The sequence below is a fragment of the Vulpes lagopus genome, chromosome 2, assembly GCF_018345385.1.
Source record: "Vulpes lagopus strain Blue_001 chromosome 2, ASM1834538v1, whole genome shotgun sequence".
Taxonomy (NCBI): Eukaryota; Metazoa; Chordata; class Mammalia; order Carnivora; family Canidae; genus Vulpes; species Vulpes lagopus.
The window spans coordinates 99,502,232-99,513,858 of record NC_054825.1 but is presented as its reverse complement, the minus strand read 5'-3'; the positions used below and the strand labels follow the sequence as shown (position 1 = coordinate 99,513,858).

The following is an 11,627-nucleotide window of genomic DNA, read 5'->3' as shown; positions in this document are numbered from 1 at the left end:
GCATGTGTGGCAGCTTGCCACAATCTGCTCGATCTTTGCTTGAGAGTCTTTAATAGTGATCTTTGCATGTCGTATGAGGTCTTCCATCTTCCTTGTCCCCATATGAGTACTCCGATGCATTTTGGATAGGACCCGCTGTCCTAGTTCCTTTGGCAAGATGATGCTGGAGTCTGCAGCCCTCCACCAGCCACACAAGCACTGGGTCATGGGCGTTTGATCCAGTGTAAATCAGCATCAGTATAGTTGGGGGTGTAGGGCAGGGGCGGGTCTCCGTTTCCATGGTTACAGCTGCCCCCGCATATCTGATTCCTTCTCAAATGAAACTGCTGCCGCCGTCTGTATACCAGGTGGTGTCCGAGTTCCACAGTGGCTGGTCCTGGAGATCAGCTCTGATTCCGTGCACCTGTGCCAAAATTTCTTAACAGTCATGCAGAGGGGTGTCCCAGTCTGGGTTAGGGAGTAGCGTTGCTGGATTTAGGGTTGTTGGTGGCTTAAATAAAATTCTGGTGGGGTTTAGCAGTAGGCTCTGATAATGGGTCAGATGGGCATTGCTGATCCAGCAGTCTGGGGGCTGTTTGAGTACCCCTTCAATAGCGTGTGGGGTGGTAACATGCAGTTCTTGCCCCATGGCGAGCTTGTCTGCATCCTTGACCATAGTGGCTACTGCAGCAATAATTTTTAAGCATGGGGGCCATCCAGCAGCCACCATGTCCAGCTTTTTGGAGAGATAGGCTATGGGTCTCTTCAGGGACCCAAGTACTGGACAAGGACCCCTTTTGCCACCCCGTCTTTCTTGTCCACATACAGGTAGAAGGGCTTGGCTAGATCCGGCAACCCGAGAGCCGGGGCAGACAGCAAGGACTGTTTAAGGTCATTAAAGCTCTGTTCACGGCCTCTGTCCATTCAAAATTTTGCTGGTGCCTGGTGGCCTCATAGAGGCGTCGGCCCATCTCGGCAAAACCTGGAATCCATAAGCAACAGAACCCTGCTGACCCCAGGAATTCACATACCTGGAGGATGGTTTGCGGCTGTGGGATCCTTAAGACGGTTTCCTTCCGTGCATCCGTCAACCATTTTTGTCCATCCTTTAATTTGTACCCAAGGTAGCTCACCTCTGCTCTGCAGACCTGGGCTTTTTTAGCTGAGGCCCGGTATCCTAGGGCTGCTATGGTTTGGAGCAAGTCCCTGGTGCCTCGCAGGCATGTGTCCTGGTCCTCCACTGCCAACAGGATATCATCTACATATTGTAATAAAGTCAAATGAGAGTGCTCGGAATGGAACTCACCCAAGTCTTTGTGTAAGGCCTCATCGAAGATGGTGAATTTTTGAATCCTTGTGATAGTCAAGTCCAGGTGAGCTGGCCATTGATGCCTTTCTCAGGGTCCGTACATTCAAAGGCAAAGAGGTCTTGGCTCTTGGGCACTAAAGGCAGGCTGAAAAAAGGCATCTTTTAAATCTAATACCATATACCAAGTTTTGTCTGGAGGCAGGGTGGAGAGGAGGGTGTATGGGTTTGGGACTGTAGGGTGCATATCCTCTACTCATCAGTTTACTTCCCTTAAGTCCTGGACTGGCCTGTAATCATTAGAGTGCGGTTTCTGAACCGGCAGCAAGGGAGTGAGTATTCCATGCCGATTGGCAAGGCCTTAATATGCCCAAGTCCAGTAGTCACCGTATGTGGGGTGTGATTCCCTTTCGTGCTACGAGAGGCATGGGGTATTGGCGGACCCTGACAGGGTCTGCTTCTGGCTTTAGTTCTATGTATATGGCCGGTCGGTGCCAGGCCAGCCCAATTCCCCCAGTTTCTGCCCACCCTTGGGGAAATTCCCTCAGCCAACGGTCAATGTCAGTCATTGGGGCTGAGGGCATTTGGTGGAGATGATATTCATCTTCCAAACTCAGGACAAGCACCTGAATCGGGTGCCCCTCCTTGTTTAGGACTTTTGCCCCTTCGGGGTGGAAGCAAATTTGTGCCCCCATCTTGGTGAGCAAATCCCGACCTAACAACGGGTAGGGACACTCAGGGATGATCATGAAGGAGTGGGATACCTGGCCCATGCCGAGATCCACAGTTCTTCGGGTAGTCCATGAGTATTGTTTGGTGCCCGTGGCCCCTTGCACCCATTAAGTCTTGTTTGCCAATTTCCCCTGGGGTTGTAATAAAACCGAATGTTGTGACCCAGTGTCCACTAGGAATTCAACACGTTGCCCCTCCACTTTAAGAGTTACCCCGGGCTCGGGGAGGGGTGCCAAACCCTGACTCCCCTAATCATCCAGGTCCTCCATTTCCAAGATCTTGGCAGGGGCCTTAGATCTTTTGTTAGGGCAGCTTTTCACCCAGTGGCCCTCCTCTTTGCAATAAGCACATTGGTTTTTGTTCAGTTTAGGGGGCTCCCGACGGGGACCAGGGCCATCCTCCTTACCTGTCCCTGAAGCCAGCTTCTTGAGGTGCCTCCATCTTTCCCGTGGGTCATCCATGGTTGTGGCCAGCAGGATCTTGGCCAGGTTTCGGGTCTGCCAGTCACTTAGTTTGGTTTGTTGTTCTTCCGGACTTTATTATTATAGACTCGTTCTGCTACTATCACTAAGTCCTGCAAGCTCTTCTCTCCCAGTCTCTCTACTCTTTGCAATTTCTTTTAATGTCCGGAGCAGCCTGGTTAACAAAAGCCATGATAGTTGCGGCCTTTGTTTCCGGGGCTTCTGGGTTCATAGGTACTGCCTAAAAGCCTCTATGACTCTCTCTAAGAAGGCTGCTGGACTCTCATCCTTACCCTGCCTCACATCATAGACCTTGACCAGATTGGTAGGCTTGTGCGCGGCAGCCTGGAGACCTGCCATTAGAGTCTGGCGGTGGACCCGGAGTCTCTCCTTACCTTCAGCCGAGTTATAGTCCCAGGTGGGGTGGGATAAAGGGAAGGCAGCATTTATGAGGTCTGGGTTTTGAGTCGGCTGTCTGTCCTCTCCCAGGACAGACTTCCAGGCTTCCACCTGAATTCGTTCTCTCTCCTCGGTGGTGAAGAGAACCTGCAAGAGCTGTTGGCAGTCGTCCCAAATAGGCTGGTGGGTAAAGAGAACAGTATCTAAAAGCCCGATTAGATCTCTCGGATTATCAGAGAACTTTGCATTTTGGGTTTTCCAATTATATAAATCACTGGTGGAGAACGGCCAATATAACATTAGCTGTCCACCAGTCTTGTGGGAGGGGGCAGGGGAGGGGGGCATAGTGTGGAGAGGAAGGGCCGTGGAGTCGGCCAGCCCGCATTTGGAGGTGGGGCCAACCGGTGGGTCCGACCACGTGTCCCCACTGCTGGCCTGCGCACAGGGACTCCCTCGTCAGGGAAGGGGGGGGGGGCGCCCCTTCTGCAGCCCCTAGTGCCTCCAATGGAGGGGCGGAAAGGGGAGGGGATGCCCGGTAGGGCGGCGGGAGAATGAGGTCCTCTGGGGAGGAATCCTGGAAGACCGGATAAAGGGGCGCTTGGGGCGTAGAGTCAATCGGTCTCCTTCTTGGCTTTCCGCAGGGCTAGAATCTCGGTGGATCCTGCTTTGGGGGGTAAAAATGGTTTTAGCCAAGGAGGGGGATTCTTGTCCTACCAGATCAGGATGTAGGGAACTTGGTCAGAGTGGCTGTCCGGTTTGTCCCTGAAAATCACGGCCTTAACCTGTAAGATAATAGGTAGGTGAAAAGTTCCTTCTTGGGGCCATCCCATGCCAAAGGTTGGCCATTCTGATATGCAATAAATTTGGAATCTCTCTCTCCGTATGTCTGTGCTCAGAATACAAGCTCTTTCCCTAACATCCGAGAAGTGGGAGAGCATAAGAGACAGAGGAGTGGTTTCTGTCTCCCCCATTATGTCCCCAAACCACACCAAGACACAGTAAAGGCTATTAACAAGGACCCAACAACACAGACAAATGCACAGTAAACAGGACATAGTAACAGAGAAACGTTCCAGTGCGGCCGCAGAGACAAAACAGAAAGTAACCCATAGGGCTGGCAGTCAGCCCTCCTTACAGACGAGGACTCCTGTCCTCCTTACAGATGAGGACCCCGTCCTCCAGGCGGGGGCAAGGGACATCTCCTCAAGACCCCCAGTTGACGGCCCGCCAGCGCGTCCCCCTAAGCCAATGCCGACCCAATACAGATTGGAATTCCTACAGGTAAAAGTACAGTTTAGAGCTCTCAGAAAATATACGCACAAAAGGTGGAAAAAGTTGAGTGCAGTCACCATGCGTGAAACCCTCCGGATGAGGTCCTGGAGGGTTCTCTTATCCCAGATGAGCCCCCAAATGTTGTGCCCAAGATTGCGAATCCAAGAAACCACCAAGGAGCCGACGCCAGTGCAAACACACGAGGATTTATTTACAAGCTCGAGCTTGGGTCCAAGTATGCCCGACACAGCAGAGCAGGGACTTGGACCCCGAGGTGGGTGCCAGATTAGTTTTAAGGGCTGGTCTAGGGGACCTCCAGAAGGGGTGAAGGAATTTCTCAAGTTCTGTTTACATTTTGATATGGGGCTTTCAAGGGCATTGAGCTCTGTTCTTATTCTAATATGGGGCTTTCTAGGACATTAAGCTGTAAACTGTTTTTTTCTTGTAACTGAAGTAATATAAATTTCAGCTCTTATTCCCAGGGGCCTGGGATGGCTGTACTTGTGCTAACTCTGAACTTAAAGTGGAATGGCCTTGATTTTCTCGGCCTCCACAGTACAACGGGACAGATACACTGGCTCTTTGATGATTGTTTCCTCTAGTTTCGAATTGATGTCAGAAATAGCTGTGGGGAAGAACTTTCCAGACTTCATATTAATTTTTAACCTTTTATGGGAGGAGAAAGGCTCTTAGAATCTTGAAAACCCTTCTGGAAACTCTGGAACCAGCTGGCAGGAATAAAGGCCCCTCTCCCTGGTGTGTGCTTTTCCAGATCCTCTCACTGCCCTTCCCAAGTAGGACCCCCGTAGACTCTTGTTCTCTTCATGGCTGAGTAGGGAGGAGGAGACTTGTGAGCTAATACGCCTGACAATTGTGGCAGACTATAGAATAAGACAAAGGTCAGCATACTGCAGCCTGTGGCATGTGTTTGTGTGTTGCCACAGCAATGGGCTTCCTATTTTTAAAGGGGTATAAAACAAAAATGGACAAAAGAAAATGTTTGCAAGCCACATTACGTACATACTCTCTGGCCCTTGACAGGGTTTCTGATCCATGAGACAGAGTTGCCCAAGAGTAACCCGATTAGCTGCAGGGCCACACTCATCATGACCTTGGGCCCCACTCAGACTCCCTCGTCCTGATAGGATTTCTCAGAATCACATCCCTGCTGGGGCAGCTCAGCACTTGATCAGTCTTCCCACACCTCCATCTGGCTACCTACCGTTTGGGGTTCCTCCCTTGAAAACACTTCTACAGCTTCCATGAAAAATTCTTTCTTTCTTTCCCCAGTTGTTGTTGGATTGTGTTGGGGGTGGGGGAGGGCCAGGGCTATAATGTTCATCTTTGGAATGGAAATGGCATCTTCCCTCCCAGGTAATAGGCATGGAAGGTTCTGCAAATCCTTTGGCCTCTCAGAGATCACGTTGCCTGTGTCCTAGCTGGAGCACCAGCCAGGCCCATGGTCCTTGTTGTTCCCTCCACTGTGAGTGCTGACATCAGGAGCGCAAAAGCTCTGACCCTGCACAGAGCTACTCTCTCAGGGCCGGGCACTTCCCAAGGCCTCCCAGAGCTCAGCATGAATGGGAAGTAGGGGTCCAGATGGTGACATAGTTTGGCAGGTGATAAACGTTGTTTGTTCAAGATTTTGGGATTCTTTCGATTCTGTTATGTCCTGGCACCACTTTCCTGGGGGCTTCACCAAGCAGCTTCTTCTCGTGGTGACCTTTGTGGTACCCTAGAGGCCTAGCAGCCCTGCCAGCTTCAGAGAGCTTGAGTCTCCCAATACCACAGAGGGGTAGGGGGCTGGAGAACAGGAGGACTTGTCAGGGTATCTTACTGGAAGTGGAACACAGGAAACTTGAGAGGGCACCTATTTTCCTATTTTATTTTTCTGCCTCTCTGCAGTCACAGAAAAAAAATGAAAAATCTCCATATTACTTGAAGCCTTCTGACGTTCACTTCTCATTATTGTTTTTAAACATAGTCCAAAGTTTAGCAGCTTTTTCCATAGTAAGAAGCCTGGAGCCTCCTTGGGTTCTCTCTTTTTGGGGTCCAGATCTTTCTTCTACTTCCTGGACCCAGGCCCTCATGATCCTAGGCTGGAAGGGCTTGGTATCAACATTGCCAAGTAATGAAAAAACCTTCTCTATCCAAACCTCCTGTTTTTGTTTTTGTTTTTTTTTTCATAAACCCGCTAATGCTTTTCCTTATACACATTTTATTTTTTGCATTAAAGAATGGATTAGAAAGTAAGGATTGTTTTGTTTTGTTTGTTAAGTGGGCTCCATCCCCAGGGTAGAGCCCAACATGGGGCTCAAACTCAACCCTGAGATCATGACCTGAGCTGAGATTAAGAGTCAGATGCTTGGGCAGCCCCGGTGGCTCAGCGGTTTAGCGCCGCCTGTAGCCCAGGGAGTGATCCTGGAGACCCTGGATTGAGTCCCACCTCAGGCTCCCTGCATGGAGCCTGCTTCTCCCTCTCCCTGTGTCTCTGCCTCTCTCAATCTCTCTCTCTCTCTTTCTCTCTCTCTCTCCCCTCTCTGTGTATTCTCATGAATAAATAAATAAAATGTTAAAAAAAAAAAAGAGTCAGATGCTTAACTGACTGAGCCACCCAGGCACCCAGATTGTAAGGATTGTTAAGGGGAGTTTTTAAACATTTAATAATACATTCAAAAATAAATGGATAGACTACTTGCTCTGGTTTGTAATCCTTTCTAGTGAAGCTCGTGGCAGTTCCAGTTTGGCACCTTCAGCCCTCCTCTTCATGTTAAAGGACGTGCTTCCCTAATGTTGTGGAGCCCCAGAAAGCCAACTGCACCTGGTGTCCTTGAAGGACTAGGGTGACACACAGAGCAGCTCCCGCTGATGGTGATGGGACCCCTCCGGAGACTGCACCCTCTTTTATTCTTCCCACCTCCCCTCTGGCCTGTGCTTGGGGAGATGCTAGGTATATACAACATGTCCTTTCTTGTTGTAAATGTGGAAATATTCAAGAATCTTTACAGCTTAAACTCTGTTGAGCCTGGGGTGAACTCAAGAATTCAATTAGCCCAAAAACATGTTTACCAGCTCACAAACCTTTCATTGGCTTTTCCCACAATTCTTGATTTCTCAATGAAAAGGCATCTGATGATGGACTGAGTGCTGCAGAAAGGCCTAGCAGTGCACTGAGTCTGCAAAGTCACCCGGAGCATTATGTCATGGCCTTCTGAGTGACTGGCTCTTCACAAAGTGTTCTGAATCAGCCACTCTGGAGTCCTTTCCTCTGCTCCTAGCTGGTCTGGCCACTGAGGTTTCCCGCCCAGTTTCAAAATCACTTTTGAAAGTGTTTGTCCAAATGCTTCCTTGCTTCAGTTTTTTTCCCCCTTCACTTTCATCTACTTAGGACAAAAGCTACCATTTTGTCATTTCTACACGATTACCAGGTGCCTTGGCCATGGACCACAGGTCATGAGATAGGAACTGGTCTTGTGGCAAAGAAAGGGAGTAGGCCTAGCCTAGGTGCTGTCACCTCTGAAGGCACCACTGCTTGTGGGGTGCCGCTGCCCCAGACCTCAAGGTCTCAGGCCATCAGCTACAAATAGAGCTCCTCCTGGTGCCAAGGTACAGAGGAAAATCGCTCCTCAGCTCACCCGCCACTCCTGGCAGAAAGCTGGGGCAGGAAGGGTGCCTGGTACAACCTCAGAAACCAGAAAGCATTGGCACTAAGTATAAGGGACGATAGCAAAAGAAGTGCTTCTCAAGCTTTCCTATCCAAGGACCACCCACTGGAAAGAGAGGGCGACACATTTTTTCAGAACTTGGGGTACATGGTATTAGGCTTCCTGTCCAAAATGCCATTATTTCTTTAAAGAGTCACATTTTCCCTTAAAAGTTCATGTGAATTTTTCTACTCACAAAATGTCAAATTTGTCTAAATACAAAATGAGCACTTTCTCTGGTCTTGATTAAAATTTCATATGTATTGGGGCCCCTGGGTGGCTCAGTGGGTTTAGCCTGCTCAGGTCATGATCTCAGGGTGATGAGATGGAGCTTTGGGCTTCATTCATGCTCAAGGGGGAGTCTGTTTGGGACCTTCTCTCCCACTCCCTCTGCTCCTTTCCTTGCTCACACATGCACCTGTTCTCTCTCTAATAAATAAATAAATCTTTTGAAAAATTTCATATGTCCTGTGTGGCTTTAACTCCAGTTTTTGAAGTGGGAATCATGTTTACAGTCAGAAAAACTGACTGAATGTCTGCCATTCATAAGATTTCTGATCCTGGGAACCTTAGTTAACTGTTGATCCTCAGTTTCCTTACCTGTAAAGTAAGGACAGTAATATATCTACCCTCATATCATAGCTATAAAGATTACCTAGAAAAATTTGTATAAAGCTGTTACCTGGCATTGTGAAGCACCTCATAAATGGTACTTTTGTGTGTATGAATGTGTGTGTGTTGTAACTCAGGGTTGAAAGGAAAATCAAGGATCATTTCTTATGCTGAAAAAACCCTCAACATTTTGGCTTGGGGATTATCTCATCCATGCAGCCATAACTCCTGTTGGGAAGTTCGCCTGTTGGGCATTCGCCTCACCTGTACTATCAACCAGGTGTCCCAGGTTGTCTGCAGGCAGTTCCGTTAGAGAGTATATCTCTATCATGAATGAACATCTCTCCCCTGGACTTAGCACTACTTTTTGGGTGGTAACTATAAATATTGCAACCATGAATGTGAACATAAAACTAGCTTTTTAATGCACATAGTCCATAGGCTAAATAATAAAAGTTGTGAAAATTTGCTTCCCTGAGGCATATATCCTGTATTTGAGGAGAAGCAAATCTAAATATGGCAATTCTGAATATAACTGTCCCTAAAGGCTTAAGAATATATCATGTTGGAGAACGTGATCTGGAACAAGTTCATGAGTAGAATCTACCTCCAGGCAGTATTCCAACTGGATAAATTTAAAAGTTCCACAGACTGCTAAACATTCTCCCCAAAGCTGGTGAGCCCTGGAAATAACACATGGCACATGATGACAACTCCATTCCTTGGATTCAGAGAAGGATAATAAGGGACAAATAGACTGTGGTTCGTGGGGACACATATATAATGAGAGTCACAGAAGAGATGGGGAGAAAGATTATTTGAGAAAATAATGGTTGAAAACTGCACAAACCTGATGAAAACCATCAGAGTACATATCTGGAAAGCTGAGTAAATCCCAAGTAGGGATTGACATCTACAGACATCATAGCCTCTGCTGTTCAACAAAGAGAAAATCTTGAAAAGCAGCAAGGAGAAAATGACTCATCGGATAGAGGTGAGAATCATAAGCATTGAAGCAATAGAAGCCAGGTGAGGGATGGTACCTTCAAAGTGCTCAAAACAAAACTGTCAACCAAGAATTCTATATTCAGAAAAATCACCCTTCAAAAATAAAGATGAAATAAATACATAATTGGATCCACAAAGAGAAGTCATTTCAAGTAGACTTGCCCACAAGAAACACTGCAGGAATTCCTTCAGGCTGAAGAAAAATGACACCAGACAGTAACTCTAATCCACAGAAAGAAATGAAAAACACTGAAAATGGTAAAATATGTAGATTGATGGAAAAAAATGTAAGTAATTTTTTTCTCACGTCTTATCTTCTTTAAAAGATGCAAAGTTAGGAGTGCCTGGGTGGCTCAGTCAGTTAAGCTTCTGCCTTTGGGTCAGGCCCTGATCTCTCAGGGTCCTGGGATTGAGCCCAGAGTCAGGTTCCCTGCTGCGGGGGTGGGGTGTAGGAATCTGCTTCTCCCTCCCTCTGCCTCTCCAACCCCTCTCGTGTGTGTCTCTATCAAATAAATAAAATCTTTTTTTTTAAATTAAAAGATGCAAAGTTGTATAAGCCGATAAGTATAACATTTTATTGTTGGGCTTATTCCATATAGATAGAATATATATCACAGTAATAATATAAAGGAGTGGGGAAAGAATGGAAGTCTCTTACAAAGATATTTATTTTATAAATATCTTTGTAATATTTTATTTTATTTTGTCAGATTTAAGTGAGTATTAATCTGAAAAAAGACCATGGTAGGTTAAGATGCACACTATAAGAGCAATCACTAAGAAAATTTAAAAATATTTTTAAAAAAAGGTATCCTAAAGATATTTATTCAAATAAAAAAAGGAGGGGCCAGTAAGGAGGAACACAGAAAAGAAAAAGATAAGAGACTTATACCAAAAATGGCAAATGTAAATCCAAACCTATCAATGATTCCATTAAATGTAAATTCTCACAAAGGGTGGTAACAAGTACAATTAGGGTATCTATCCCCATGATAGCTTCATAGGAGCAGGTCCTAGACCAGGCACTTTAGATAGTTTTCTCTTATAATCCTCGTAATAGTCCCATAGGGTGGGTAGTTCTCATTTCCACTTTAGGCAGGAGGAAACAAGGTAAAATGGGATTGAAGAACTTGCCCAGGGATGATAAAACAAGAAAACAGAAGAGCTTCTTGGTGTCAAAGTGACTCAGTGTGGTAAACCTACACTCCTGTTAGTGAAGAAGTGAGTACAGACAGGCATGGGAGAGGACTCAGGGAGAGCAGAGCAGTGCTAGCCACTGTCCGTAAATGCTTCCTGTGTTAACCCCTGTGGTCTTCACAGCAACACTTCAAGGCAGGTGGCGCTATTATTTTCTCTCTTTATAGGCAAAGAAACTGAGGCATGGGGAAATTGCCTTGTGCAAGGTCACATGAGAAATGGTAGAATGAAGCTTCAAACTGAGTAATCTAGCTGCAGAGCCTGCGTTGCCGTATTCTGTTGCCTCTTAATTAGTCACATTAGTTTCCCTCAACTCATTCATTAAATTATAGAGAAAATGGGCAAGAGGTAGCTCTGAAAAGGGAGCAGCCATTGGACAACAGAAACCCTAGGGTGGAGTGGGGTGGGATGGGGTGGGATGGGAAGGCAATGTAGGAAGCAGGTCATTCCTGCTTTAAGGTCATAATTTAAAAAATTGGTTTTTGAGCAAATCAAAAAATGTAAATTTCAATATGTAAATTTCATATTGTTCATTCCAATTTGCACTTCTTCATTCAGGAGTAATTACTCTCAAGCTTCTTTCTTCTCCCCTACAGGGAATGGGATAGGGTTAGCCATTAGAAAGCTACTATTTTAAAGAACACCTCATATAATCTTCACAACCACTCTGTGAATTAGGTGTTACCGTAACCATCTTGTTGATGAGGAAGTGGAGGCTCTGAAAAATTCATTGCCAAGGATCATAAACCTTGTATGTGGTAGAGCCAAGAAGTGAGGCCAGGTTGGCCTGCCTCAGATGTCCACACACTTCCTCCTGTGCCTGGGAGGAAGGAGCCTGGGAGGAAGATCATCAGAGTGATCTTCAGGATTCACTGCATCCCATCACCTTGATTTGAGGCAGTCAGTGGTGAGCCATTAGCAAGAAAGGAGTTTACAAAAAATAAGCCCATTATCATT

The 11,627-nt window shown here is 46.6% G+C and overlaps 1 pseudogene; it reads right to left on the bottom strand.

The window, feature by feature from the left end:
• On the bottom strand, positions 1-3,222 carry LOC121477919 (annotated as a pseudogene).
• Positions 3,223-11,627: the final 8,405 nt, after the last annotated feature.